The sequence below is a fragment of the Ischnura elegans genome, chromosome 1, assembly GCF_921293095.1.
Source record: "Ischnura elegans chromosome 1, ioIscEleg1.1, whole genome shotgun sequence".
Classification (NCBI taxonomy): domain Eukaryota; kingdom Metazoa; phylum Arthropoda; class Insecta; order Odonata; family Coenagrionidae; genus Ischnura; species Ischnura elegans.
The window spans coordinates 1,162,365-1,185,983 of record NC_060246.1 but is presented as its reverse complement, the minus strand read 5'-3'; the positions used below and the strand labels follow the sequence as shown (position 1 = coordinate 1,185,983).

Genomic DNA, 23,619 nt, shown 5'->3' with positions numbered 1-23,619 from the left:
TCCGCGTCTGGTATTCTAATGTTTTTGCGAGCGCAATGAATAGAATAGATAATTCAGATATTTCACTGGTTTCTTGGGAACGGTCGGGGATGACGAACACACAGAACCCTATAAATATTTCCACTACCAACTCAGAAATATATAACAAAATCAAAAAAACGAGGCCAAATAAATCAATAGGACCAGATGGAATTTCAATCGATTTACTGAAACTGGGAGGGAGTGCTGTGGTGGGTTATATTCTTCATTTATTCAATGTAACTATGAACAGCCATACCCTACCCAAGGACTGGAAGAAGGCTAACATAAAGCCCATATTTAAAGGTGGTGACAAAAAACTTGTTGAGAATTATAGGCCAGTAAGCTTGACTTCAGTGGTTTGTAAATTAGTTGAAAAGATAATTGCTGAGTACCTCCGGGATTTGTGGGAAAGTGAAAATTGGTTATTCGAACGACAACACGGTTTTAGAAAAGGACACTCATGTCAAACCCAACTCTTAGGGTTCTGTCAAGAAATGGCTGACTCCATGGATGCGGGTTTGGAAGTGGACGCCGTTGTAGTAGACCTGTCTAAAGCCTTCGATAAAGTTGAACACAATCGACTCATACTAAAGATGAGACAATTACCCCAGCAAATAGACAAACGGGTGATCCTGTGGGTTGAGGACTTTCTGAAAGGTCGAACTCAAAGAGCACAAGTTGGGGATATGAGTTCTGATGAAACAATGGTTACATCGGGGGTGCCTCAAGGTAGTGTTCTTGGGCCAATCTTGTTTTTAATTTATCTAAATGACCTCCCAAACAAAATTAACTCGCATGTTAGACTTTTTGCTGACGATTGCATTATTTATAAACAGATAGGAGGAGAGAGCGATCATGAATCTCTGCAAGTGGACATTAATAAAATGGCAGACTGGGTGACTCAGAACGGGATGGATATAAACGTTAGTAAATGTAAGCTTATATCCTTCGGCAACAAGATAAAGTCTACCAAAAGAGACTATCAGTTCTTAGGTAACCCTATTCCTAGGTGTGACAACTGTAAATATTTAGGTGTCCACCTGTCTAAAGACTTGAATTGGGGGCTGAACGTTCAATATACTGCCAAGAAAGCCTTCAAGAAACTGCACTGGGTGATGAGAAATCTAAAGGGAAGCAAGTTTCGCACGAAGGAAATGGCCTATAAAACACTAGTTAGGCCTATCCTAGAGTATGCCTCAATGGTGTGGGATCCCTATGAGGTGGGACATATAAAGGCCTTGGAGAGAGTTCAAAGAAAAGCGGCTCGATACGTTTTGTGTAGGCATCGGAGGATAGAGAGCGTATCAGGCATGTTAAAAATACTGGGGTGGGAATCTTTGGAAAGTAGGAGAAAAAGAAACCGACTCTGCGGTATGTATAAAATATACAAAGGGGATAAAGCATGGAGGGAATTAAGCAATGAAGTGGGAAAACCTAACTTCATTGGTAGGAACGATCATCAGGTCAAAATCAAATGCCGGGCGCAGAGGACCTATGTTAAAAAATTTTCATACCTGAATAAAACAATTGAAGATTGGAACAGATTGCCTGCAGAGTTATTTGAGCCCTTTCCTAATAATGTAAAAATATTTAAGAAAAAGCTGAAAAAGTATTTAATTTTTTAGAAATTTTAATAAAATTTTAAAATTTGTACAACACTCTAGTTGATATGTGACTTTGTGAGGATGTTGTGTTTTTATTTTTTGTATATACATGTTACCACCTGGCCAGTTGCCAAATTGTAACTTATGCAATAATAATAATAATAATAGTATTAGGGCATTTTCTCATCTTCTTTGGCATCAGTTGGACTAAACACTCAACTGCAATTCACCTGGAATGAAAGGAAAATTTTGATCATGTAGCAGCCCAAGAAGATTATCACGAGTGTGTAAAATATTTAGCAATAAATATTTTTAATCAGTAACTACAACCACTTATTATTTTATAAATTTATTGGTCAGCATTACAAGTATATTAAAAATAACTATCCAGAGCATTTTCAAAAATCTTTTTAGATATGACAACATGAGTGTACTGGTATCCCCACTGGTCCATATAAGACCTGGAAATATGAGACGCTTGGAAAAGGGAGCACGGAACTCCCATGAATGCAGCTAGCACGCGATCGCATCCGTTTCACGAAGGGGATAATATGTTTCCCAACATTGAAATGCAAAGTCATTCTGGCGATTATGCATCTGACTTTATTTTTGATGAATATTGCCGAAGACATCGAACGAGATAGAAAATCACGCATTGATAATTAATCTGGGACACGGATACGCCGCAACTGGATAGTCGGGAGTCTGCTGTATTAGAAAAGGGACTATATGCAAAAATGAGTAGAGAAAATTCACCACGAAATTCAGCTTCCATAAAGGCGAAATGTAAAGTCATACCACACACAGCCAAACATTTTAAACAGCATGTGGGAGGCATATGACCAATATTTGTTATTAGTTCTCACCAATTTTTAAACCATAAAACTCTTTTGATGAACTTTAAACTGTCAAAATAACCTTTAACGCTTTATATATACAGTAGTACCCCGTATTTGCGTTATCGGAATTTACGTTTTCCCACAAATTGCAAGTTTTTTTCTGGGTCCCATCATATTTCCTATCTCTCCAACGTAAATAGAACCCCGTACGCACGCCGTGTTTTTTTCGTTTTCCCGCCATTAGCATCACGACGTGCCGACTAAAAAAATGATTTGCCGACTAAAACAATTAATCTTTCATATCAGCCCTTATAAACTGTCTTTTGGCTTTCTTTCGCGCATTTGTATTTAAAAATACAAGAGAGAGAGATACGTAATGGGAACTATTTTCGGGAAGAATTTGAATGTGGCGCGACAAAACGCCACTAGCGTATGAAAGTTGCACAACGTCATTTCGTTTTCTGCCAGTGGATAAAGGATTCATGTTAAGAAAGTAGGTGTTTAAACGAATTCAAATTCGAGCTATCCAGCTATGTAATAATTATAACGTAAGAACTCCTGAAGGAATGTTGGCAATAATCATATAGTCTATAATTTGATACAAGAGTTTGAAAGGAAACCAGACATGATGGAACGTGATAAATGCCGGAATTATAAAACTTGACCGACAACTGGGATCATTTGCGCTGACTTCATTGAACAATTGCATAGCAAGTATGGGTTAATTAAATACTTAAAATAACTTATTTAAACTTGAATTATCCCATTCAAATCACAGTGCATTGCAAACTATTGTAACTTTAAAAAATATTGAAGTCGCACGATAGTTTGTACTACTTGATCGCCGAGGAGTAGTTCAGATACTCGTGTGTTGCCAAGTTACCCTCAATTATTACGGGAAATAGAATTTATCCCACTTGAAAATGAAAATTCGAGGTGAAAAACGCTCCGAATCCGATCAGATTGCCAGTCTGAACATGATGCCATTTTAAAAAATGCAAACATTTATCAAAAAAGAGAAAATACTTGAAGAATTCCAGGTAAGAAGAATTAGAACAAATTCTAAACAAGTAGTTTTTAAATGAGTGCAAGATCATCAAATGTCCCTGCAAATGTTGTCATCTAAAGGCCTGTTTACATAGTACATTAACCATGCGAGGTAATGTAAAAATTTATGAACGCACGACTGTACACGAAAATGCACCATGTATTCACCCAACTTATGCGAATGCACGGACAGAAAATTGAACCTGTTCAAATTTGGTTCATGCATTCATAGTCAGATTTAGGGAAGGGGCATGAGCCCCCCTCCCCAGATGCTTAAAAACTAGACAAAATTTGAATACGGTTATCATAGGCGGATTTACGGGGGGGTGGGGGGGGGGGGCACGTGCCCCCCGAAACCTTACAAATTATGCAAGATTGTTAATGAGGTCCCTTTATCATTGCGTTCATTTTGTATTAAGAGGTAATCTTGTGCCCCCTCCCCCAGGACAAAATCCTGGATACGGCCTTGCTTGTGCCCTCCCAGAAAGAAATCCTGGATCTGCCCCTGGCAGTCATCATCACGTTTGCTTTGTTTTGTGTATTACGGAGGCTCAACCATTTAATTCAAAATTAATAACTTTGATATAAAAATAAAAAGAATTTCGTAAAGTCATTGTTATATCTTGCTTTTAATCTCGAGACAAGATCGTTTGCCTGTTAGGCCCTCCGTGCCCCTCCCAGAAAGAAAAATCCTGGATCTGCCCCCGCATGCATTTGTACAGGTCCCGTTCCGGTCCACAAAAGTGAAGCAGACATTAACTCCTACATTTTAATATATCATGTAAACAGGCCCAAAGGCCCTTGAGAAAAAGGATTGTATTTCCCCACAAGATTGGGAATCGAAGATTCCACAGCATCTATAATGGTTGGTTGGATAGATTAAAAAATAGTTGCCGTCTTGTATACAAACGGTGAGTGGTGAAAGCAAAGATGTTAACATAGAGACAGCAACTCAGTGGAAAAAAATCTGAATTGATTAGACTTCTGGAAGGTTACAGCCCAAAAGATGTTTTCAATGCAGATGAAACAGGATTATTTTTTAATTCTTACTGCCATCAAAAACACTGTGCTTCAGAGGGGAACAATGTTGTGGAATAATGCTTGGTGAAAAATTACAAAATTAACATTTCCAAAGCCAGTATGTGAGTAAAAGTGAAAATTCTCTATTTCCAACTACATATTTGCATTTTCCCGCAATTTGCACTTTTTTTCTTGGGTCCCTAGAAAAGTGTAAATAAGGGGTTTTACTGTATATATATATTGACCATTAATTACACTGTGGAACAGCCATTTTGTTGTCTTAGATCTGTGACTTTTTTCTGACTACCTTTTGGTCTCTGAAAGGTTCTCCTGGTTCATATTCGGGGTATTACTCTAAAGAATATCATACGACCATTATTGCAATTCTGTCTCCTGCAAGTTCCATCCATCGTGAAATAAAAATGCTGGAAGATACTCACGTAAAAGTTTTCGGCAAATTTATGAAAATAATATCTGCGAGAAAAAAAATGAAAATTTTTTCTACCACAAACGACTAAGATTAATCGAGGAAATTAATTATGAATTGTTAACATGATCACGTAGTTTTGGAGAAAATATTTTGTGAGAACATAAATTTTTAAGTTGTCATCTCCAAGCAAGGGAGGCGGAATAGATTTTCCGTCCTCCATGAAAGATACAACGTAGTATCGCCAGAAACGGTTCATCAATTATATCACCTGTTAAACATTTTGACTATGCAATACATGATCGATTTTAAACCCTTTAACTGCCAGCCTATTTCAGGTGGGATGTACAAAGACTGCCAAGGCTATTTTCCAAAATAAACAACATTTCAGGTTTAAAAATTTTTCAGCTACTTAATATTATTTAATACTTCAAGATTTTTTTCTCAGATCTTAAGATATATTTATATCTTATTTCCATATACAGATTATGGGGGTTTACGTAAATTACAGCCGATGAACAGGCCACAGTCACAAAAAAAGAGAAATAATTTGGGCGGATACGTCGGCCCCTGGCAGTTTTCGCTCAACCAGCAATGGTGGCAGTATAAGAGTTAAATCGATTTTTCAAATTGTTATCTAGGAAATGTTTAAATGTTTGTTACCCCCCCAACCACCTTCCCCTCTTCCCCTTTCTTCCACTCCCCCCTCCTCCCCACCCCATCAAACATCTATTTACGCTAGGTCTTTTAGTGTCACCCCTTGCGAAATATGGAATCGATAGGGTAGTACCTTCATCTAAGGAAACGAAAGGCATTGATTGCGATTCGTCACCCACCATTAATGTATTCATAATATACAAATAATTTGGCTTCAGAAATCCCAGTTCAGATCAATATTGATGGTCAATTTTATCCTCGTTTGAAAAAGGACAGATTGGCGCCCGTGCGATGCCACTTCACATAACGTCACAGGGACCTAGTTTCTACACGAGTGGATAGGAGTTTTACATTGTCTGAGACTACCAATGCATGCATGACACACAGGGCTCAGGGAAACATGTCTTAATAACTACCTATTCAAATTACCAATGGTTGGAAAGTTTACTTCGTTTGATAAGGTATTAATAATACTTATTTAAGCCAAGCGCTACCTGCTAGCAGGGTACTCTGCTACCTGCTAGCAGGTAGTCCCTCGGACACAGGGACAGAACAACAACTCCATCCTTTTTTCACCTCATTAATTAAGTTTATTTTACATGTAACATGGCATTAGCTTTCACTCAGTAAGTTTTCGCAGGTTTTTCATGCCCCCTTCTAGTGTGGGCCTTTTCCTGCAGAGGGTTTTTTTGCTGAAGGATATTACACCCTTATCCTCATGTTTTCTCCCACAAACATAAATCTTTTTTACACAAAAATTTCACACATACTTTTTTATCTTTTTTGACATTTCACAAATACCGTATATTGTGTATCTTCTGTACTGTTAAGGTTTATATACCATTTTTTAATATGTTTGCATTGACGCTATCGAGGGGTAAAGTGGAAGAGAGGACTTTTCAGTCTCAACCTCGTACGAATAAAGGCATATATTTATTATTATTATTATTATTCCCTCACCCAACGAACAGCGTTCAGTACGTCTTTGCGCGGTGGTTGAGCGTGCTCTTCTGCGAGAAGCACTTGTGGCACACGCCACACGCAAAGGGCCTCTCCCCCATCTGCACCCACAAATAGTGTGTGCAGGCGCCGCAGGATCTCGTTTGGAGTCGATACCCGTGATGCTGTTTCCCACCCATGGGTGGCGGCGATGGCAAGGATCCTAGTATGGTTGTACCCAATATTCCTCGTAGTGGTCGAAAGAGTCGGCCATTCAGACCCCAATGTGAGTAAGAGATGGAGCTGGTGTGCTTCGGGGAGTCCTTGTTGTTTGCCGGGAGCGTAAGCAGCCCTAGAACCTCCTGGTCTGCGGGTGTGGGCAGAATTCCGGGTGCGGTGGCCGGGAGAAGCTGTCGAAAGCCTTGTTCTAGGGACAGGGTCTGGTAAGCTGGCTGCGATGCCGGAGGCTGTGACCCAAGGTAATGCGATGGTTCTTGTGTGGAAGGCAGCAAGGGTTTTGTAATGATAGGATAAACATCAGCGTAAAAATTTAAATGTCACGATGAGCGAACAGAAACTACATGACAGAAATAATGAATTCTTAAGGCCGATTTACACGGGGCATGGAATTGCGCAGATTAGAGGTGCATTAATTTCTAAAATGGCGTGGAATTGCACGAATGCATGAACGAAATTAGAACGGGCTATTCTGCCATCTCGCATCCACGCATTCTCGCATGTGTTCTAGCAATTCACTGCTTTACACGACACAATTTTGATTGCGCCTTCGGACGTATGTCAGATTGCACAATTCCATGTACCGTGTAAAACGGCTTTTAGAATAGTAAAAGAAGAGATTTCTTAATATTGTCAAGCCTATAATTTTTCCAGCGCCCTTGAAAGAGTTCTGATGCCCTGAAATATTATAATCACCTGGAAAGCATCATCAATCTCGATTACAACATCAACATATTACCCCAAAAGCCGTCCCAATGGCCGAGGGTGAAATCAATTTTTTCAGGCTGTGTAACTGATTCAATTTGTATATGAGAGCAGAGGGGTTGGAGAACAAGGTGATATCTTTGCCAAATTCGACCCAGAAATATGAATGTGAAATATCAAACCAAGTCATCGCACAAATTCAATAAAGCTGACTAGGTTTTGCAGAATGCTACGTGGAACAAAAGCAGACTTTTTTTCAGGCGTTTCATCATCAAATTCACAGAGTATTCTGAAAAGACAAAAAGGCCCACATGATTCCACGACATCACAGCTTCACAGGTAAACAGACATCCTCAACGGAGGGAAAGATCTAAGAAACACTCACGAATTGGACGAGAGAAAATTTAGAATTCCTTCCACCTCCAATTTGAAGTTTTTTCCACGAGAGGAGACTTTCAGTTCATGACTTTACCTGTGCGGTTTGACGGCACTGTGGCTCTTTGCGTGCTGGGTCAGGTCACTCGCCTTGATGTACCGTCATCCGAAATCCCTGCACGCAAAGGGGAGCTCCCCCAAGTGGTGCGTCCTTGCGTGGCACAACAGCTGACTGCTCTTGCCAAATTCCTTACTGCAATGCGAGCAAACGCAATGTTTGTCACTATCCCCATCCGCCATATCCCCGAGCCCTGTTCTCGGAAGACAATGAACGCACATCAAAGAAGAGTGAAGAAACAGGCCAAACTCCAATACAAGCATACCAACATAGTATGTATAAATGTAACATGCACTAACTCAAATAACGTCTTTCAAAGTGTACAACCAAATCAGAACATGTATACACACAACCAAAGTGCCTTTAAGTCAAAGAAATTTTACAACAATCCCGGTTGATGCCACGTTATTACTGCGATGGATTAGAATTTTAACACACCCAAAATTACTCACATACTTTTAAATAATATTATATTTATGGTTATAAAAGGACAAGGAATACATTACTTAGCATATGTTGTATTTAAAATTTAAATTTATTCAATGCAAGCTAAGACACCGTTTAGACCTCATGACCAGATATTGAAGCCACCTGAATTTCTATTCTTTGTGTTTTTGAAACTTACATATCAATTCTGTTGGTTTGCCTGACATTCCACGTTTCCATGCAGTCATAAAAAATATATTAAGCTATGGTGGAAGGTATTATTCGTTGATATTTGCATCTGAGTTTACCGATCCGACCGTACCTAGTAAGCATCAGAAGGATAAGGCTACAAGTGAATACCTACTAATCTCCGAGCGCCATACATACCATGTAAATTTAGCTGAAAAACGCCGTGTGAATTATTATAATCGAAAGTGGAAAATTTGATAACTATCGAAAATCCAGGCTTAAGTCTGTGTCGCGACCCGACCCCGGATAAGCCGGGACTCGAATCCGAACTATTTTAACGTGGGCTCTTGCCCTTGGCGTCGGGTATCAATGATAGTCATGGATTGCATTTTAATAAAAGAAAAAGGAACTCTACCTTTTTTTCCGGCGACGGCACGAATCACCCTGGGAGGCTGGAGGCAGGAGAAGGCGGCAGCACGCTGTGGCGACAGGCGATAGACTGGCAAATACTGGCCTAGCGATGGATAGGGCGCGAGGAATTTCCCAAGTTCCCGGAGGGGGAAGGGATTATGAAGTCTAAATTTCGCAAGTAACGGAAGCTGATGGCGAAAATGGCCCACAAGAGAGGGCCTAAAAGCAAGGTATGAAGAGAGTGAAAGCAAAAAATACCAGATCCCGGGAAGCGGGTATCGACGAGCCAAGCAGGCGCGAGACAAGAGTTTACAATAATCAAGGCATGCACAATCACGCCTTTCGCGATCAAAACTTCACCCCGAAGTAGTCGAAGACTCGAAGTAGAAGACCTCAAGTATCTCCCGGTTTACCTTTATATAGTGTCTCTCGAATGACGTAGAGACGTTCAAAAAGCCCAGGTATTCCGCGAAAACATATCTTTTAAACTAGACCCCCCCCTTCAAAAGTTAGAACCCGTGAGCGTTCCATTAATGGTGTTTATTCTTATTTGCCAGTCTCTCGGTCATTGCCTTTCCTTCTCCTCCTCCCGGATCTCCCATTTTATGAAAAACAGGGCTGTTTGTGCATCGTCCTCTGCCTCGCAAACAGCCCTGTCCTCCGCGAAATAATTTGCAAATGGCCCCCGAATTTCGGGCCATTACATCTGCTACACCGCGCGATAGTATAAAAAAATGCCGAAAAGTTTTTTTTTATTTAGCTCCAATGCTCAAAATAGGGGTGCGCCTCTTACACACGCTTATACAGTAATTAACGCATAATTCCAGGGACTTATAATTCAAACATGATTCCTGATTTTCCCAGTGGACACCCTGTTACCCCACGTCGTGGTGAAGGATAAGCTAAAAATTCATGGACTAATATGGTGATTCTTATACACCACATCATGAGAATATATTTCAGTGTTACCTACTTAAGAATCATTACTAGAGCGCGGAAAAAAAGTCTCTAATTTAAAAAAAAAAGTCGCCTAAAAAGTCGTCAATATTTTTTAAAAAAGTCTCCTTAAAAGTCTGAGTTATTTCCATGAGAAAGTGGCTGAATTTAACTGAATTTATTGAGAAAAGAGGGTAGAGATGCGGATTCGTGGGTTAAAGAGTTATTTTATGGACTTTTAAGACAGTAGATCACCATAATTTAAAAATATTTTTTTTTTAATTCTGAATAACTCTTTCTTTGATGATCAGCGAGAATATAGTTGACCCCTGTATTTTTTTTAGCTGATCAATATCTATCTTTATTTTTAAATAGGGAAATTAAAGTCAAATTACAGGTTATGGATAACTGATTTTATTTATTAATTTCATGATATTAAATAAAGAAAAAAAAAACGTATTTTCATTCACTTTGAGTTGCATTGCCAAAAAATTATTTAATGAAGTAGTGACAGATAAGGTATTTTTCTATGTTTTCCATGGTAAATGCTGTGCGACGTTCGGTCATAAGTTTATACGTCGAAAACGATCGCTCAACTTCACATGTTGTAATAGGAGCATATCGCAGTGTAGCCACTTCACTTAAGGTGAGTTTTTGTAAAAAATTAAATGCCTGCCCCTTGGCCTCTCCGTAATTACTGCTTATTCACCCTTTACTCATTCAAGTATCTTCTTCACATCCATTATTGTCACACCGAATCACTGAGGCTCAGGATAGAAGATTCAAGATATTTGATTTTTTCTGCCAAAAACCCAAAGGATGCTGAAATACATATCATTTCCAGTGGGAGTGTACTATCTTCTAAGAGTTCTCGAGCAATTTCTATACATTCTGCATCGTCTTCAGGGTCAATAGTCTGTATAACCTGAAGTAAAAAATTAAAATGCAGTTTACCTCTTTAATTTAGAACGTGCAGTTGTAGTTATTTTAACTGAGCCCAATTGCAGGAATTCTATTTCATATAATGAAATTGATTCATCAGTCACAATCATAACTACAAATGATTACTTACATTCTTAATTTTCTCAAAGTGTAGTGCATTGAACACGCAAGCTTCCAGCCATGTTCCAAATTTCGTGAGGACTGGATCCGGAGGCAATGGCAGATCACAGAAAAATATATTGTATATTTCCACGCACGATGGTGCTTTCAAAAATACCAACAAAAATATTAAACATTAGTTCTGCAGTAATATATTTTTTTAGAAAATTTATTTTTAGTTTTATTAACGGCAAGTACCTACCTTCTTAATGGTAGAGCCCCACTTATTTGCAGTGGGAAATCTTATGCGAATTTCTTCGCATACTCTGTGAAGAGCATGCACTGTCCTTCTTAAATATTTTTTCATAAACGATGTGAATAGAGGGTGTTTTGATTTGTGAGTGGGAATGTTCAATGCCACAAATATCTCGCACAAGTCCAAAGAAAACTCATCGCCGGTGGCTGCAAACGATAGTTGGCTCTGTTGTAAACTCTGCAAGCTCACGGTCTCCTTTAATTTCACTTGAGATAGATGCGATGAGCTGTCCATGTGCTGTTTCACATGTGACTTTTTGTCCGATGATATATTGAAAAATAATGGGAAAGATAACTTATTATGACAATTACTTTTAAAGTTAATTATTCAGCATAGCTCTTAGGCCTTAAAATAGGTCCTCGTATTTTTATAAATAATTATAATTAAAAACACAAAAAATGTACAGTTAAAGATTTATCTCACAATTTTGACTTATTCGGGAATGCCAAAAAATTCTTAAGATAATAATTATAATTATTAAAGTCGTCAGATTCAAAAGTTGTATTGATACTAACGGTTTTTCACAAGCATTACAGCAAATACTGTTGCTCAGTACTTGCAGGTACTTGCATAGTGAAGCATACGCAGTCAGCTTGGATTCTGAAGACGCCTGTCCTTTCACCTTGTACATTTTCTTGAGCTGGGCTGCACAAACGAGCGGACGATGGTCTTGCGACGCTTGGGGACTTCAGAAAATGACTGAAACTTTACGTGGCTTACTCGAATATATAGAATTGTGTTCATACAATGTGTAATCATTCACCAGTCCTTGTTGAGCCTTCATTTTTCCTCTTCGACCGAGTGCCAAGAGCGCACTGTTTGCCTGTCTACAATGTAGGCTCATTTCTTAGCCATCTACACTCAACGTGAGACATTCACTTCGTCGGAAATAGGGTAGTTTCCTTCATCAAAGAAAACGAAATGCATTGATTGCGATTCCTTACCCACCATTAGTGTATTCATAATATACAAATTATTTGGTTTTCGAAATCCCAGTTAAGACGAATGGCAATGGTCAAGTTTTATCCTCATTTGAAAAAGGCCAGATTGGCGCCCATGCGATGCCACTTCATGTGACGTCACAGGGACCTAGTTTCTATACGAGCAGATAGGAGTTTTACATCGTCTGAGATTACCGATGCATGCATGAGGCACAGAGCTCAGGGAATCATGTCTTAATAATCACCTATTAAAACTGCCTATGGTCGGAAAGTTTCCTTCGTTTGATAGGAAAATAATAATAATCCTTATTTAAGCCAAGCGCTACCTACTAGCAGGGTACTCAGCTACCTGCTATCAGCCTGCGTCGTATCAGCGCTCAAGCCTCGCCCCAAAGTCACCTCACAAGGCGGCAGGGGGAACCAGAAATACGTCACATGGCATTCGATTTAGGCATTAAAAAATAATAGGAAATCACCCTATTCTAGATAACCTTTCATATATTTGTATCATTTTTCCACTAATCTCCTGCAAAAAAGCAGAGTGCTAGCATACAGTGTAGCGCTGTCCCCTTGTCAGCAGACCACCCGGGTTCAAATAAGTTGATTCATAATGTCCCTTTGTGAAGTCTTCGGACACCCTTAGCAAAAAAAGGGTGACGTGGCCCAAGGAAAGAAACAATACGTGAATTTAACATGCAATTGGATAAGTACGTGGTGAGCTCTACCCTCACATATCCAAACCACCTTCGAGTTGAAGCACTGCATGGGTTTACTTCATGAACGGTGGAGTAATCGAAAGAATTCATGGCAGTTTCCGGAGCTATTAATAAAATTCCGCATTAGCAATAGTTAATAGCTTACATTTTACGGTAAATATCTGCTGCGTGTAGTATTCACCGCATAAAAAACAAGATTTGTCCGACACAAAGTTGAACACGTGTGGTCACAACAGCCAAATATTAACTTAGGCAGGTATTTTCAATAAAAAGTCCCAGAAAAGTCGCTTTTAATCGAAAAAGTCCCGCCACAGCAAAAAAGTCCCAAAAAGTCTCTAAGAAAGTCATTAAAAGCTGTTTTATTTGATGAGATTGGTGAAGATTTGTATTTAAAACCACAAAAGTCCCACTTTTACAAAAAGTCGAAAGACTTTTTTCGCGCTCTAATCATTACATCTCTAGGGAAGGTTGTAGGATTTGATGGATAATGAAACAAGCCAATAAAGAGCTTCAACTATGGTATAGCACATTATGTTGTACACGTAATTATTGAAGAGAAAAATAAATACCAAAAGAGGCTATCATAACTTGAATGTCGAATCACTATTTTAAATCATCAGCTGGTCGTGAACATACATGCATGAAATTTGAACATAACATCAAATAAGTTTCCCATTTGCTACATTTAATCCTGATTGCAACATGTTTAAAAACCATTTCTAATCTAAGAATGTAGCGTACATTGATAGAATAGAATTTTAAGAACAAATTCTATTCTATCGATCTGTGTGATTTTTATGGACTCCAGGATCTAAAAGAGCTTCCTACTGATTCAAGTATTGAGCTTTTCAATTTTATTTAGTAAATTTACTCAGAAGCAAAACAACAACAATGAACATTTTATTTATAGAAACAGTTGACGCATTTTCATCTCCAAAGTGTACAACCTAATCAGGGCATAACTACACACACAACCGAAGCGCCTGTAAGTCAAAGAAATTTCACATGTCAGTTCTGACTGTGGCTATTAAACACTAGCTCCCTCGAAATCAACATCCTGCTTGCTGGCAATATCACCATGCATCGTCTAGTTAAATAAAAGTGATTGACTGATGAACAGTGATTTCGTCTTATGGTGCACTTGGTTATGCCTGCAAAGTGGACTGGAGTTCGTCTTCACCCACAGGTGACAAAAGCGACGAATTAGAGCAAGTGGTGTGTTTATCCTTTGATTTATACGTCACGCAGAACATACGGGAGAATACTCAGCCTACACTGCAGGATGTGTGCAATATTTAACACTCATTAAAATCTAACAAGGGGAGACCACGAAACTTGCTCTCCCTTTTTCAATGCCGTATTTTTTATGGCATTCGGAATGGCAAACAAATATCTGAACTGGTAGTGGTTCCGTTGAATGGGCCTTAGTTTGGCTGTAACTAATTATTTTTCATGCGGTACTTTCTACATGCCGTATAACAAGTTAAAATTTCATCCCTACCGTCATGCGAGGCCTATGTCCTTCTAGGTAGTGCGAAACTCCCGTCCTCCTAATGTTAAACTTATCTAGGGACCCAAGAAAAAAAGTGTAAATAGCAGGAAAATGCAAATGGTGGGAAATGGAGAATTTTCACTTTTACTCACATACTGGCTTTGGAAATGTTAATTTTGTGATTGTTCACTTAGCATTATTCCATAACATTGTTCCCCTCTGAAGCACAGTGTTTCTGCTGGCAGCAAAAATTAAAAAATAACGTTGTTTCGTCTGCATTGAAAATATCTTTTGGGCTGTAACCTTCCAGAAGTCTAATCAATTCAGATTTTTACCACTGAGTTGCTATGTTAACACCTTTGCTTTCACCACTCACCGTCTTGTACACAAGACTGCACCTATTTTTAAATCTATCCAACCAACCATTATAGATGCAATGGAATATTCGATTCCCAATCTTGTGGGAAGTACAATCCTTTTTCTCAAGGGCCTTTGGGCCTGTTTACATGATACTTTAACACTTACGAGTTAATGTCTGTTTGCACGAATGTTTTTTGTGGACGGGAACGGGACATGTACAAATGCATGCGGGGGCAGATCCAGGATTTTTCTTTCTGGGAGGGGCACAGAAGGCCTGGACAGGCAAACGATCTTGTCTTGAGATTAAAAGCAAGATATAGTAATGACTTTACAAAATTCTTTTTATTTTTATATCAAAGTTATTAATTTTGAATTAAATGGTTGAGCCTCCGTAATACACGAAACAAAGCAAACGCAATGATGACCGCCAGGGGCGGATCCAGGATTTCTTTCTGGGGAGGAACAAGCAAGGCCGTAACCAGGATTTAGTTCTGGGGGGAGGGGCACAAGGATACCTCGTAATACTAAATGAACGCATTGATAACGGGACCGTATTAAAAATCTTGCATAATTTTTTAAGTCTGGGGGGGCACGTGCCCCCCTAGATCCACCCATGATAACCGTATTCAAACTTTGTCTATTTTTTAAGCACCTGGGGAGAGGGGGCTCGTGCCCCTCCCCTAAATTCGACTATGAATGCATGAACCAAATTTGAACAGGTTTGATTTTCTGTCCATGCATTCGCACAAGTTGGGTGAATACACGGTGCATTTTCGTGTTCATTTGCGCGTTTATAAATTTAGACATTAACTCAAACGAGTTTAGGTACAAAGTAAACAGGTCTTTAGATGACGCCATTTGCAGGGACATTTGATGATCTTGCACCTAAAAGCTCCTCGTATAGAATTCATTCTATTTCTTCTTACCTGGAATTCTTCAAATATTTTATCTTTTTCGATAAATGTTTGCATTTTTTAAATGGCATCGCGATTTTTCACCACGGTAGGTACCTATTGAATGTTGAGACTTGCAATCCGATCGGATTTGGAGCATTTTCACCTCGAATTTTCATTTTCAAGCGGGATAAATTCTATTTCCCGTACTAATTGAGGGTAACTTGGCAACATACAAGTATCTGAACTACTCCTCGGCAAAGTACGCAGCGTAGTACAAACTATCGTGCGACTTCAATATTTTTGAAAGTTACAATAGTTTGCGATGCACTGCGATTTGAATGGGATAATTCAAGTTTAAATAAGTTTTTAAAGTATTTAATTAACCGATAATTGCTTCGCAACTGTTGAATGAAGTCAGTGCAAATGATCCCAGTTTTCGGTCAAGTTTTATAGCTCCGGCATTGATCATGTTTCATCACGTCTGGTTTCCGTTCAAACTCTCGTATCAAATTATAGACTACATGATTATTGTCAACATTCCTTCAGGAGTTCTTACATTACAATTATTACATATCTGGATAGCTCAAAACACCTACTTTCATATCGTGAATCTTTTCGACGCTGGCAGAAAACGAGATGAAGTAGTTCAACTTTCCGACGCTAGCGGCGTTTTGTCCCGCCACATTCATATTCTTCCCGAAGATAGTTCTAATTACGTCTCTCTCTTGTATTTTTAAATACAAATGCGCGAAAGGAAGCCAAAAGACAATTTTTAAGAGCTGATATGCACGATTAATTGTTTTAGTGGGCAAATAATTTTTTTTAGTTGGCACGTCATGATGCACATGGTGGGAAAACGAAAAAAACACGGCGAAAAATACAGGGTTCTATTTACGTTGAAAGATAGGAAATATGATGGGACCCAGAAAAAAACTTGCAATTTGCGGGAAAACATAAATTCCGATAACGTAAATACGGGGTTCTACTGTAATTATCACCTCTTTTACCCATTATCCGAAAATTTTTCTGATTCCAACCGAAAAAAACGTCCACGAAGACGAGTGGCTATCCTGGTGGTTCTTCAGGCATGAAGAAAAAACAAGGACATTAGAACAAAAACTTGATATTATTGAAAGAATGGAAGAAGGTGCAACTGCAGGAGAGATCGGTTGAGTTTTAGGTTTTCAGGTTGAGTTTTCACAATTAAAATTTCTTCTGTTACTTAAAATATCGATGTTACGCCATTAAAATACTTTCTCAATTTATTTTGTACATTTCATTTAATAATGCCTTATTCCCAACCTTTTAACGTTGCACTGTGAATGAATCGTTATCATGCTGAAGTGAATTATGTTTCTCGCAATTTCCGCCGGGTTAAAGAATTCATATCATCACGAAAAGTGACTCACCCTTCATCCTCGTGCTTCCGAGTGTCAGCTTTTTTTCCATTTTGGCCTTTTAATCTTTATCTTTGGCCTGGTTCAGGTATCTCCTGATTGGTCACGAAGTCTGCTTAAAAGTTACGGCTCCTATAATCGGCCTCCTCGGATTTTCGCCCAGGAAATTCTGGATTCTTTGCGAAGAAATGGATTGCTAGGAACCAATTCAAATTTTTTACATTGTCAAGACAAACATTAAAATAGGGAGGCAAAAACTGATAGAAGTGGATGAATTCTGTTATTTGGGAAGCAAGATAACTAGTGATGGGAGAAGCAAGAAAGAAATTATCAGCAGAATAGCCCAGGCGAAGAGAGCATTCCACCAAAAGAGAGACCTGCTTACAGCGGGAAACTTAAATATGGAAGTAAAGAAACAATTTATAAGAACCTACATCTGGAGTATGCTCCTATACGGAAGTGAGGCATACACAATGACCGCAGCGGAGAAAGCAAGGATAGAGGCCTTTGAAATGTGGTGCTACAGAAGAATGATGAAAATCAAATGGATCGACCGAGTTAGTAACGAGGAAGTCCTAAGAAGGGTAGGAGAGAAGAGAAGCCTCATGAAAACCTTAATAAGAAGACGGAACAACCTTATAGGCCACATCTTGAGACATGATGGCCTGATGAAGACAATCGTCGAAGGACAGGTGGAAGGCAAGAATGGAAAAGGAAGACCTCGAACAAAATATATGGAACAAGTAAAGAGAGATGTGAAAGAGAAGAAATACGTAGGAGTGAAAAGATTAGCTGATAGGAGAACTGAGTGGAGAGCTGCGTCAAACCAATCCTAGGATTGTTGACCAGTGATGATGATGATGATGATGTTTCTTAAGGGAAACACTGCATCGCTTAACGCTGTTTCGCTTAACGTCGAGTTTTTCAGGAACGAATCAACAACGTTAAACGAGGACTCACTGTATTACCGCCCACGAAACGAACAACCTGCAATGCCTGCCACTTCACCGCTTTTCTCGTGCGAAATTTAAAAGACTTGACGTTATCGCGAAGCGAAGGTGCGATAAACGAATTGCAATCTCAAAATTTTCGTGACGTTATCGCAAAACGACGTTAAACGGGATGACGTAGAACGAGGACTCTCTGTACGTCCACATAAGATCTAGAAGGAACTAAATCAAGACTGTAATTATTACTTTCATAAAAATGGAAAGGAGAGAGAGAGAACCTGGTGATAGAAATTAGCCGCATAAAAATTAATATCCCATTCATAGACAATAATTTAAATCCCCAAAATCCATACTAACAATTACGTGGACTTAAACCTGGCAACAAATAAGTTGCAGTAAGTATAGAGCTAAAAAAAAATAACCTGAATCTTATATGAGAAGGTTCGACCGCAATATCGAAGGTGTAGGCAGCAAGATGTTGAACGACTATTTATACATTATATACAACATCGTCTTGCTTGGACTTATACGTCCACATAAGATCTAAAAGGAACTAACTCAAGTCCTCATGTCTTGTCGTGCTGACCCCCTTCAAGTGGACTTATTTTCTGGTGCGTGCCATACTGAAAGGAGTCTTATAATCTGTAAAAGACTGTAATTATTACTTTTATAAAAATGGAGAGGAGATCTGTAAGAAAAAGAAATTGGAGACGGTGGCGAAACAACGTGACTCATAGAATACCCACCAGGATAGGTGGTAGGTGCGAGATCAATAAATTGCGGAATTTTGTTCATTTTGTGGTGCTCAGGGGGGGTCAGGAAGGCTGTCAATTTATTTATTTGGATGGCATCTACGTCCAAATTTAGTGTAAGAGTGGTAGAGATGTGTGCAATAAATTTCTTTGAAGTATTTGTACTTTCTCTTTTGGGTCATTCCATGTCAGTTCACCCAGGCATGGCACCCACCGACTCGGATTTTAATGAAATTTTTGTCACTAGCTGCTATCACCTATCTAATGACCCATCTAAAATATTTCCTCTCTCACTCTCATAGTTTGCAAGATATGAGGAGTTAAAGTTTGAGATGTTGGCTCAGAAGTGGTGCTCGTGGGAGTCAAATTCCAGAGTGCAGGGCACAGGGTAAAAATTCATAACTCAGAAACCACATAATATATTTGAATGAAATTTTGACCCCTTGTCTATCCAAGTACATAGCTTCCATAGTAATGTCATTTATTCCCCTTGCATCGTTATGTTAGCCAAAATGATGTCAACAGTTGTTAATTAGCCGTTTTTTTTAGCTCAAAAACATTACTTCATATTTTCAGAATTATCACCAAAAGGCAGAGCAGTTAACTCATCCAATTTTTTTTTAATTGAAGGTTAATATGTGCTCCAATATACTGTGAAATAAAAATGGTGGTGTTTTGACTGCCACCATGAGTATTTCAGGTTTTACTTTTTTTTCTGCCCCCGTGAGAGGGATTTTGGACACGTACTGTAAGATAATAAGTATAAGTGTATCCATACCTTCATGAGGATATATTTGAAATATTGGTCAGTAAATCTAAGACCAAACATGTAGTCTAGTGAATGTGGCTCTTGTTCATACAATTGTTTTTAATAACAACTAGCTGACCCGACAGACTTCGTCCTGTCAAAAAAATTTGTAATGTGGCAGTGTTTTGTTCCTACCTTTTTTATATTCTTTGCAAAAAATTATCCTGAACAGAACCGTCACCCTGGTAATAATTCGGTGTGAATTATTGGGATTATGCCTGAACGCCTCTAAGGCAGAATCCCCTCTAGCCGATGAGGCAACGGTGATTTGAGGAGGCCCGAGAGCCGGCAGGCTCGAGACACTTTTCTTGCTCTTAGTCGACGCGCCTTGCTTAGGGGTGCGTCGGCATCCGAGCCGACTTGCCGATCGGGGAAACCGGGGCTCCCGGGGCGTATCCAGCGCCGACGGGATGCCTCCCCCAAGCGGTCGAACATGGGTGACCGACTGAGGACGGCGTCGGGTCTCGGAATTGTCTGTAGACGACTTTGGTACCGAGCGGGGTGTTGTACTCGGTAGAGCAGCTGCCACGCTGCGATCTCTTGAGACTCAGCCCTAGCTTGGGGGATTCGTCTTGCTTTACTCGGCGAGACCCCCGCTTTCGAAAATTTTTCGAAGTCCCTCCGTCGTCTCAGGTCCGGCTTCGGACTTAGAAAAATGTCGTCCGAATTCCGTCGTCCCAGGTCCGGACTCTGGACTGAAATTTTTCGGCACTTCGAAAATCGTCAAAAAAATTTTCTTCCCTTCGAGCGCCTGCAGATTCGTAGGTCTATTCCGTAGTATGATCGTACTGGTGCCGTAGTCTGATCCCGCCGTGGGTTGATCTTTTTTCGAGATCCGAAATTCCGTCGTCCCAGGTCCCGACTCTGGATTTCGTCGTCCCAGGTCCCAGGTGTGAAAAAGAAAAGGGCTGTTTTTAGGGTTTCCCGGCAATTATTCGATTTTTTTCTCGCCGTAAGAACCATCCTTGGACTTCAACGAACATTTTAAAAAAAGAATTGGCCAAATTGGTCCAGGCGTTGTTGAGTTATGCGCTTACCAACACATTTTGCGATTCATTTTTATATATAAGATACTTGGCTTGTGGCAGCTGAGGGGAAAAGAGTCCAAATGGCTCAGAAATGTGAAATGATGCTCTTTTCCTGGAATTTACCCATTTTTCAAGTGTTTAGTTTATGGAAAAATTGGTATCAAAATACATTAGACTCTTACTGTGCATTAGAGGATAAATGGAAATACTAATTTAAATAAAATTATTTAAATAATACACTTCAATGTGTTTAAGGCATCTCCTGAACATCTCTGGAGGCTCTCACGGGCAACTAAACGCTTAATAATACCGCCAATTCCATCACATGGGGATTTTCCATATGGGTGCATAAATTTCACTTTCACATCATGTTCTTCCTCGTGTTTAGAAATCACTAATCCAAAAAACCAGTGGTCATCATAAGCACATGCAATGTACAAGTTTGTTAAGATCTGTGAAAAAGTGATTAAATGAGTCCCGCTGAACTGGTGTTGTACAAAGTTAGCCTCACTTTCACAGAAGAAGTACGGTCTTCCAGACCCTTGGTGATGGAAGAGCTGGCAGAGCAAATGGTATTACTTATAGATATGCAGTAAGTTGTCACCAATATCCACATTCCTTGATGGCAACTGGAGTATTAAATTTCTATTTCACTGGGAGAGATAATGCTGACATTATGTGCCCTTCTCCCCTGCCTCACATATGATTGTATTACATGACAAACTTGAGAAGGTAATACAATCCCACCTATTCAGCCTCACTTTCCAGTGTTATTCCATCTCCCCAAGGAATAAGAGAATTAAGTGCAACCTCTAAATTAGGAAGAATAAAATGTTTCAATGTATCACAGTGAGGGCATGATAAATCAAAATAAATAGATTCTAGGGTACCACTTTTAGTCTTCTGCCAAGTCTTCTTGTGTGAAGATGCTCCATGGGTGTCCAAGCTTATTGTGTGTGTACGATCAGTGTATATTTACCAGTACATTAATTGTGTGTGCTATGAGTTAGGCGAAGCTGCTCATCGTGAACTTCGACATTAAAAAAGGTTAGTGTCTCCACTATGCTTCAAAATGAGCAAATTGTTGAACTGTGCAGCATTGGAAAAGTAACTGCATCTGATTGCCTCAAAAAAAGCTACACACCAGTGGTGCAACTGAACAAAATTGAGATCATGAGTATGCTTCAAAAACAGCTGTTATCTCTCAGAAGTGGTGTACCTGGGGAAGTCCTATCCAATGTCAGCGAACATCACAGAGTATACTAATTGAAAAAGTATGAAACCTACCAAATATATTGTCTTGATCCTTTTAAGAGCCACAAGAAGAAAATATCAAAATCACTGAGAAATGCAAGTCTTGAATTTGCAAAAAAGACCTGTAAAATCCCAACTCTTCGGAAATTAGTGCCAGGAATAAAAATATGCCAGCCATGTAGGGAGGAAGTACAGAAACAATCCAGGTTTGCAAATGAGCTTTCTGATGTTGAAGCAGTAGATAAAGACAGCAATGATTGTATTTTGAATTTTCAAACAACAGTATCCCAAGAAAAATCAACTGAGCTACTTAACAGAACGCTGCAAGATATAGAGGAGTCACCTTTAAAATTTCATGGCATATCATCTCACAGAAGGTCAACCTACGCTAAAAGGAAAGTAGAGTCAGCATGCAGTAATTTTAAAAGGAAAGTTAAAAGAGTTCTTGATAAAGAGTTATACCCAGAAAAGGATGACCCAAAACTCCCAAAAGAACTACTTCAGAAAGTTCATGATATGGATGTGCTCATAGACTTAATCAAACAAAAAGTTGACACATCAAGCACTCATCAAGGAAAGTTACATCTGTTATCATTGGTACCAACTTCATGGAGCAGGAAGAAAGTAATGGAAGAGTTTCATGTGAGTGAGTACACTGCCTGCCAAGCAAGAGAACTTTTCAGAGACAATGGAAAATTAGCTGAACCTGAATTGAGAAAAGGGAAGGCAAAAATAAAACATTACAATTAGTTAGGACTTTCTATGAAAGTGATGAGTACTCCAGAATGATGCCTGGAAAGAAAGATTCCATTAGTATCTCCAAAAATGTGCATGTTCAGAAGAGATTATTACTTGCTAACTTGAAGGAATTGTATTCCACTTTTAAATTTGACTTCCCCAGATTTAAAATTGGCTTTTCTAAATTCTGCAACCTAGGTCCAAAATGGTTTGTGGTAGCAGGATCTCCTGGAACGCATTCAGTGTGTGTTTGCACAATTCATTAAAATGTCAACCTACTGCTTAATGCCTGTAATATAGAGGAAACAAGCCAGGACCTAATTGGTTATTTCGTGTGCTCTAGAAATAATAGGGACTGTATACTGCAACATTGCTCTAAGAGTCCTTCACGTGAAAAATTGAAAAGCTTACTGCTGAAAAAGTTTGAACAATGTGACCCCAGAGATGAAGTTACATACAGTCAGTGGGTTTCCAAGGACAGATATCAACTGGTGAACTTCACTGCGACATTTGATGAGTACCGATTAACTTTAATTGAAAGAGTGGAAAAACTGGTGCCCCGTTCATTTATTACAAAGGTACAGGCAAACTACCTTAAGCAAATGAAAGAAAATCTTGGACCCCATGAAGCAGCTGTTCTCTTTGACTTCAGTGAGAACTACTCATATGTTATCCAGGATGAGGCACAAGGGTATCACTGGACAAGTGATAGTTGTACGGTACACCCTGTTGTGATTTATACTCAAGATCACCTGACTAAACAGCTTATTATTTCCAGTTTATGCATCTTGTCAGATGATTTGGAGCATGATGTAGCTTTTGTTTATGAAACCCAAAGAATAATATTTTGCTTTGTTAAGGAAAAATTTACTTTAGTCAAAAAATTGAGTTACTTTAGTGATGGTTGTGCAGGACGGTACAAGAACTGCAAAAAATTTCTCAATATTTGCAAGCATTACCAGGATTTCTCCTTAATGTC

The 23,619-nt window shown here is 39.2% G+C and overlaps 1 long non-coding RNA gene across 2 annotated transcripts in view; it reads right to left on the bottom strand.

The window, feature by feature from the left end:
* Positions 1-1,783: 1,783 nt before the first annotated feature.
* Positions 1,784-23,619, bottom strand: part of LOC124154484 — a 70,090-nt gene continuing 48,254 nt past the window's right edge. For both annotated transcript variants that reach the window (XR_006863934.1, XR_006863935.1), the window contains 3 exons: positions 7,969-8,182; positions 6,576-7,047; positions 1,784-1,855 (listed from right to left, as the gene is read on the bottom strand). This is a non-coding gene — a long non-coding RNA (uncharacterized LOC124154484). The remainder of the gene's footprint in view (positions 1,856-6,575; positions 7,048-7,968; positions 8,183-23,619) is intronic.